The following is an 8,513-nucleotide window of genomic DNA, read 5'->3' as shown; positions in this document are numbered from 1 at the left end:
ATGATTTCTTCATCATTTTCTTGTGAAAATCCATGGATATCATCACTTTCAATCTCCTCAAAAACCCCCACAAAAAAAGCAACCACCTTTCCCCTCCAAACGCATCCTTTGTTTTCACCGCCAAAACCCAGCAGGACCCATCCAACCCAAAACCCAGCTCAGAGACCCCATCTCCCCAAACCCAGCAACCCAAGTTATTTACTTAAAAACCAGGAGAAGCAGCAGCCGGACGACGACGATCCATCAGGAAAGGAGTGGGTTTCGATTTCCCCAACTGGGTAGGCAGCAAATGTTGTTTCTGTGTGGATTTGGGTACTGGATGCAGGGTTTCAGGTGCTTTCCATGGCTGACTCTGAACTTCCACATGGCTCACAATCTCCAAATGCATCCCTCCACATTGGCAGCTCGTGCAGCATTCTGCTAACCTTCCCATGGTGACCAAGTCCTTGTATGGAGTCCTCTCTGATGCTCTTTATATTTCTGGTGCTCAGAGTTCCTTATATTTCCATTGGAGGTCAGTTACAATTTTCTTGCCTTATCTCCTTCGTGGTTTTCTGTCTGATTTGGTTGTATTTCCTAGTTTTATTGTGTTTGTATGTTAAATTTGAAGATGCATTGGAGATGTAAAGTTACATTATTTATGCATTTTAATTCATATCCGAATAGATGAAGGCTTCGTTTTGGTGGTTTATATTGGTATCGTACTTTTTGTTCTTTCCTTTGCTTGGTTTGGTTATGGTGTAGATTTGTTGGAGTGAAATTTCTTCATAGATTTGTTGACTGTAATCCTCACATTTGCTAAATCCCTCGTAAGAGGTGTCCACGAACGGTCTTTCTTCGAAGCTTTGTCTAGGCGGGGGTACTTGCAAGAGATACTCCGATGCTCAAGTCAGTCAATTGAATTTTCGATCTCTAGTTTGGGGTTTTGATTGCTTACCTTGCTCTGACTCCTTTCCATATTTACAAGACTATGACGCTTGGAGAACAAGTACCACGACATGTCCCTCTCTCCCTCTTCCTTAGTGGTCCTCTGTAGTGGAGGTAGTTATCTACCTCCTTCTCCCTTTTCCGAACTCTTCATGCAACGTCTAACACGTTTCCCTTCTCATGCACCAGTGAGAAGCGAGTAAGGAGTCAGCATGTTTCTTGTGGGCTTTCCTCTTAAGTCTGCCTGTCATGACTTTGCTTACACAACATCATCTCTTTGGATGATTGGTATTGGTCCATGAGTCGAAACTGAATTTTATCCTCCCACATTGCCCCCTTTTCCCTGTTTTTTTTTATTTTTTTTATTTTTTTTTAATGTATGTAAAATAGGGGAAAACTAAATTTTTCGATCGCATGAGGTCATGAAATTATATTTTCTAAACCAAGCTAAAACTTTAAGCTCCTCTTGCTAAGGCCAAATTTATTAAAGGTAAATTTACCAAAACCTCCATTTCGTTTGCCTAACTTATGAATGTTCTACTGGCTTTCTTTGTGTAATTTGCGAAAGCATTCTTTGCATACCTTGCAAAAGTCAACCGACACTATTCGCATAACTTGCCTTCGCATAATTTACATGGTTCGCATAACTTATGAATGACACTCTTCGCATAATTTGCACTCTAAAGCCAACTGACAATGACTAATGAACGACACTCTTCGCATAACTTGCTGGTACTCTTCGCATAATTTACGAATGCCAACTGGCATCTTCGCATAATTTACGAAAGTCGATTAACACTCATTGCATAATTTACGAAAGTCAACTGACACTCACAGAACTTGCGAAAGCCAACTGACTCTTCGTATAATTTACGAACGTGGACTGACATAATTTATGAGCGTGGACTAACATCTTCGCATAGTTTACGAACATGGACTGACATCTTAGTATAGTTTACGAAAATTGATTGACAAAAGTGGACTGAGAAAGTTGTCTGACACATATATATTATATAAATCTCTATCCCCGTGTGCATACATGTATATTTATACACCATATATGTTTCCAACACACACACATAATTCATAATATTAGTCTGCACACCTAGTCTGCACACCTGCATCTATATATATATGTATGTATGTATATGTATATAGGCACACCGACACTTAACACACGCGCACACACACACACATACATGTGTGCATATCTCTACACACCGACATGCATATCTGTGCACACACTTTTTCCATACATACATATATATATATATATATACATATATATATATATATATATATATATACATATATATATATATATATATCTATGCACACACATGTATACATATTTATGTGTCAATTACCTTGGTTTCAACATGTTTCATAATTTCATGCTCAGTTAAATTTTGTCATAACGTGCGCTTCTCCAACTTTGGAACATGTGCTCCGAAACAAGCTTTCTTCTTTCGCTTTCATTGTCAAATTGTCATCTTCAATGGTCGGGCTTTAGTTCCTTCGAACGCATAAATGGGAGTTGTATTTGGCCTTAGCTCTTTCTCGTCCAATTTCATCCTCCTAAAGGTGCTCCAAAATAGAACATCAGTGCTGCTCCCCCCGTCAATCATTATCATTTTCACTCTTGAATTAGCAACGCGTAGGGTCACGACCAATGCGTCATTGTGAGGGAATTGAATCCCTTCACGGTCTTTTTGGCCAAAGGAGATGACTCCAGATTCTTTAATGCTTTGGACGCTTCAGGGGCTGATGTTATGTTATGCACTCATCTAGACTTCTCGGCTTCTTGTCTTTACAACCGAGTGCGCGCCCCACGTCCTTCAAGGGGTTGGGGTCCACCATGTATAACATTGATATCCAATAGCCTCTCATCTGCTTCAATGTTTCTTGTTATTGCTTTAAGTCCTTAGTCCTTCTTATGTTCGTCTCTCGATTCTACGCGGTACTGTGAGTATGTGACAACATCCCCTTCTTCAACATAGCTTCCACTGGGTTCCTCAGGCATTGATAATTGTTAATAGTATGACCAAAGTCGTCGTGATGAGCATACATCTTGTTCCTGTCTCGCTTCTCTAGCAGCGCTCGAATTGGTGCTGGTGCACGAAAGATTCCCTTTCCCTTGTTGTCATGGAAAATTTTGGCCAAGCTCATCGTCAGCTTGGTGTGTGGGTGATCAGGTATGGATCTTTCACCAAACCCATCTTTCGAATCATGTGAAAATCTTTCTTCTTGCCTCGATTGAGCCGTGGGTTTCAAGATAGGCATGGTAGTGCTTGTTAGGGATGCAAAAATAGTGGTGGTGGTCTACTTTGATTGAATAAGTTCTTCTTCCTTTAGTCTGATGATTCCATCAGCTTGGGCCATCACCTCCCTCATGTCAAGGGGCGAAGTTTCGATTAATGACTTACGCATCTTCATTCCAGGCAACACCCCCTCTCGGATTGCCAAAGACACAGTGTGAGAATCACATTCTTCTAGGGTGGACATTTCTTCCATGAACCTAGTCATGTAGCTTTTAAGGCTTTTGCCAACATTTTGTTTGGTGTTGAACAAGATTGTAGCATCTTTTCTTGGCTTCCGAATGCAGATGTTTTGAGATATAAATGCTTCACAAAGCTCCGTGAAACTTCCGATAGACTTCGGTTTCAGTTGTCTGAACCATGTTAAAGATGATCCCGAAAGACTTGAGAGGAACAAGTTGCATAGGAAGGCCTCGCCGTCTCCTTCAAGCGCCATCTGCTGTTGGAAGTGGTAAATGTGCTTGACGGGGTCAGTCGTGCCTTCAAACAGCTTGAACTTTGGTTAGGTAAACTTGGCAGGTTTCTTAGCTTTCAAAATGTCCTCAGTGAACAGCGATTTGCAGATCCTTCTGGCTGCTTCTACGGCAAGTTTTGTCGAGGTCTGTGGCTTGTATCCTTTCACAATTTTTTCAATTTGCTTTCGCAGATCGACATCTTTTATCCTCTTTGGTCGTTTTTCCTTGTGATCATCTTCCCTCGATTTTTCGTTGCCTCAACGCGGTTGTTGGATGATGCATTATTGGAGATGCCCTTCTTATCTTCTTCTTCTTTTGCACACTGTCTTAGTGCCAGTCACATCTTCCATGCGTTTCTCACCTTAGCCTTCTTCAAAGCCTCTTCTGCTATCATTTTTGTTTCATGCAATTCCTTCGTTAGCTTTCTAAATTGTTCCATGGCGAGACTGGTTTCACTATTTTGGGATTGAAACCTCGTGTTCCTTGATTGATTCCTTACGTCTCCGGAAGGATTCAGAACTTCTTGTGTGGATCTAATCATATTTGTAACTTGATTTTTTTTCGGTTCCCACATATGACGCCAATTGTTGGAGCGAAATTTCCTACACGAAGAAATACCTCCACAGATTTGTTGACCGTAATACTCACGTTCACCAAATCCCTCGTAAGAGGCGTCCACGAACGATCTTTCTTCGAAGCTTCGTCTTGGAGGGCATACCTGCAAGAGATACTTCAACGCTCAAGTTAGTCAATTGTATTTATGTTCTCTAGTTTGAGGTTTTGATTGCGTTCCTTGCTCTTTGACTCTTCTCCATATTTATAGGACTACAATGCTTGAAGAACAAGTACCACGACATGCCCCTTTCTCCCTCTTCCTTAGTGGTCCTCCGTAGTGGAGGTGGTTATCTACCTTCTTCTCCCTTTTCCAAACTCTTTGTTTAACGTCTAACACATTTCCTTTCCCATGTGCGAGTAAGGAGTCAACATGTTTCTTGTGGGCTTTCCTCTTTAGTTTGCCCGTCACAGCTTGTCTTACACAATCATCTCTTTGGATGATTGGTATTGGCCCATGAGTTGAAACTGGATTTTATCGTCCCACAATTGGAAAAAGTGTGTAGAGATACAATGTGTGTAGACTAGGCGTGCAAATTGGGTGTGCAGACTAGGTGTGCAGACAAAGATTTTGACACTCCTTTACAACCTTTAGATCTCGTAACATTTAACGGTCTTGATTAAGAGTTATGTAGAGGATTTTAAACATTAAATGAGGTATAAATTTATAATTAAGAAATTAATAAAAGTTAAAACTAAGAAAAGAATAAAAACTGAGGGAATAATCTTGCAAACATAAGGAAGAAGCGAAAATGGCCTTCTTGGATGAAAATGTTGAAGCACGACCATCGAATTGCTTCGTCCAACCCCAACACCTTAAATTTCTATCACTCACGCTATCAAACTTAGTATTGTTCCTTCAATTGATTGATACAAAATTCCGATATAAAAGCAAATCAAGTATCAATCTGCTTCAAGCATTCGTTCCTTGCTCTTTCCATAAATTTACAAAACTAAACCCTAAATCAACAACTCTAACTACCTCCCTCAAATTTTTTTTTTTTTTTTATACAATTAAATCTAAGTGTGGATTTGAAATAGAATCAAAGAGGTTTTTGAGGTTTTTACCCAAAGATGAGAACGAAGACTCAAAAGACTTTAAGGTATTTTGCACAAATCAATGGAGGCCTTTGTGCGCAAGGTTGCGTTCCTCTTTTCAAATTTTAATTAATTTTCTAGTTTTTATTCTTTTTCAATGTTAATTATAATCCACGTAAGCATCCAAGTCATTGAATGATTCATTGAAGACCCTTAGATGTTATGTAATCTAGCGGCTTAAAAGGAAGGTAAAAATGTTTGGCAAAATCTGTCCTATGATCCTATCCTTATATAAGTGTCAGACAACTTTCTCTGTCAACTTTCGTTAAACTTTCGTAAACTATGCGAAGGTGTCCATCCACGTTCGTAAACTATGCGAAGATGTCAGTCCACGTTCGTAAATTATGTGAAGATGTCAGCTGACGTTCATAAATTAGGCGAAGAATCAGTTGGCTTTCGCAAGTTATGGGAAGAATATCAGTCGACTTTCGTAAATTATGCAAATATGTTAGTTAGCATTCATAAATTATGCGAAGATGTTAGTTAGCATTCGTAAATTATGCGAAGAGTGTCAGCAAGTTATGTGAAGAGTGTCGTTCTTAAGTCATTGTCAGTTGGCTTTAGGGTGCAAATTATGCGAAGAGTGTCATCCGCAAGTTATGCAAACTGTGTAAATTATGCGAAGGCAAGTTATGCGAATAGTATCAGTTAGCTTTCACAAGGTATACGAAGAGTACTTTCGCAAATTATGCAAAGAAAGCGAGTAGAACATTCGTAAGTTTGGCAAACGAAATGGAGGTTTTGGTAAATTTATCTTTAGTAAATTTGGCTTTAGAAAAAGTGGCTTCCACAAATTTGACCTTAACAAGAGGTGCTTAAAGTTTTAGCTTGGCTTAGAGAATATAATTTCATGGCCTCATGCGATCGAAAAACTCAGTTTGCCCCTATTTTACATACGTAAAAAAGGGGAAAAGGGGCCATTGTGGGAGGATAAAATCCAGTTTCGACTCATGGGCCAATACCAATCATCCAAAGAGATGATGTTGTGTAAGACAACCTGTGACGGGCAGACTAGAGAATAGAAATTCAATTGACTGACTTGAGCGTCAGAGTATCTCTTGCAGGTACCCCGCCTAGACGAAGCTTCGGAGAAAGACCGTTCGTGGATGCCTCTTACAAGGGATTCGGCGAATGTGAACATTACAGTCAACGAATCTGTTGAGGTATTTCTTCGTGCAGGAAATTTCGCTCCAACAAGATTCTATTTGTCTACTGCATTTGCATATTCGTTTGATTGACAATCCAAAGTAAAGTTATATTCTTAATATAAGAAAAGATTTTTGGTTCCTATAATAAATTTTTCTATATGAGTTCCATTAATCCTACTAGTTTTATGCTGTAATTCCTGTGAAAGACTGGCTTAAGCTTAACAACACTGTTTAAGGGGGTAAACAATGCATCGACTAGAAAATAGAATGAACTAAATTTGGGTTTGGGAAAGGTAGAAAAAGAAAAAAAAAAGTGTATATTTGCTATGTGAAAGTGAAGCCTGTTGGCTTTGGTTAGAACTAATTGCTTGGAACAACTTCTCATGGGAGAATCTGATGGAGTTCAAACTTGTCAGTTGTTCTACAGGTTCTGTCGTGGGGGCCAATGACACTGACACCTGTTGCAGCTCGAGCTCTTCTTAACCTTATGGCATGCGTTCTTCTGAGTGATCTTGGAGCATCCATTACAGAAGTAGCACAGGATGCTCTTGTTGCAGAGTATGCCCAAGAGAAAAATATGACTGGCCTCCAGTCTTATGCATTCATGGCAGCGGCTGCTGGTGGAATCCTTGACAACTTAATAGGTGGATATTTCTTGATGAAAACGCCGCCCAGAACCATGTGTCTTGTATTTGCAGTTTTACCCTCTGCTCAACTTGCAATTTCGTTGAGAATACGAGAGGAATCTCTTGATTTACCACAATTACTAGATGAGTCTTATAAGAAAACCAATCTTTGAAAGTATCAGGAAACAATTTCCTGAGCTGCAGATGGGAATTCAAAGGAAAGTATAGCTCGTCCTCTTATTTGGATTGTAGCTTCTATTGCCATGGTCCTAGTCCTGTCAGGTTCTATCTTCTGCTATCAAACACAATGTCTACATCTCGATCCTGTAAAAATTGGCATGTCTCGAGTGGTCGGCCAGTTGGTGCTTCTTTCCACTGTTGTACTTTATGACCGTTATTGGAAAAAAGCTCCGATAAGAAAGATAAGAAAGTTGGTTGGTCTTGTTCAGCTGGTGTATGCCTTTTCCCTTCTTCTTGACCTTGTATTAGTGAGACAGATCAATGTTAGACTGGGGATTCCGAATGAGGTGTTTGTCCTTTGTTTTTCGGGGTTGGCAGAGACTATTGCGCAGTTTAAGATCTTGCCTTTCACAGTACTATTTGCGAATATATGTCCTCGAGGATGTGAAGGATCACTGACTTCTTTCTTAGCATCAGCTTTGTGTTTATCATCGATAGCTAGTGGGTTTATAGGTGCTGGATTGGCCCCTCTGATAGGAATAACGGCAGGCGACTACTCGAGCCTGGTTTTAGGGATTATGGCACAGTTCCTTGCTGCTTTACTGCCTTTAGGACGGCTTCATAATTTACCAATGTCAGAAGGTGTTGTTGGGAAGGAGAGGAAGAGAGGTTTCTGTAGAAGAAGTCAGAAAAATAGAAGGGTTGGTCGAGTGGTGTTTGGTTAAAGTATTTATCTACAGACGCGAGAGAGAGTTAGACGCCCAAGAGTAAAAGAACAAACTTTTACGATCGCTCTTTTTCAGATAGCAAACGGATTGAAAATGGAAGCGTATGTACCTGAGAGAGAATCTGTAATGTAGAGGTGAAGCAGCTACTACTTGTATGGTTGCATGTTGAGAATCAATGTTAGGTAGAATCAATGTTAGGTATGGTTGAGTGGAAAAAATTAGGTGCAATTAATGGGTTTTGTGTGGTAGCAAATAATCTTAGTTTAATTAAGTGTGTGGTGTAGCTTTCATTTGTTTTGCTATAAATACCCAAGTCCCCAAGCATTGTAATCATCCAAGGAAAAACAAAGCCTAGAGCTAAATAAGAAACGTTTTGCTAATTAGTTTGTTTTGTGAGCTTTCTTTAAGAGTGTGCTCTATT

General features: G+C 39.8%; 1 pseudogene; it reads left to right on the top strand.

The window, feature by feature from the left end:
* Positions 1-8,135, top strand: LOC137730672 (probable folate-biopterin transporter 8, chloroplastic; annotated as a pseudogene).
* Positions 8,136-8,513: the final 378 nt, after the last annotated feature.

The sequence above is a fragment of the Pyrus communis genome, chromosome 4, assembly GCF_963583255.1.
Source record: "Pyrus communis chromosome 4, drPyrComm1.1, whole genome shotgun sequence".
Taxonomy (NCBI): Eukaryota; Viridiplantae; Streptophyta; class Magnoliopsida; order Rosales; family Rosaceae; genus Pyrus; species Pyrus communis.
This window is presented reverse-complemented; position numbering and strand designations above follow the sequence as displayed.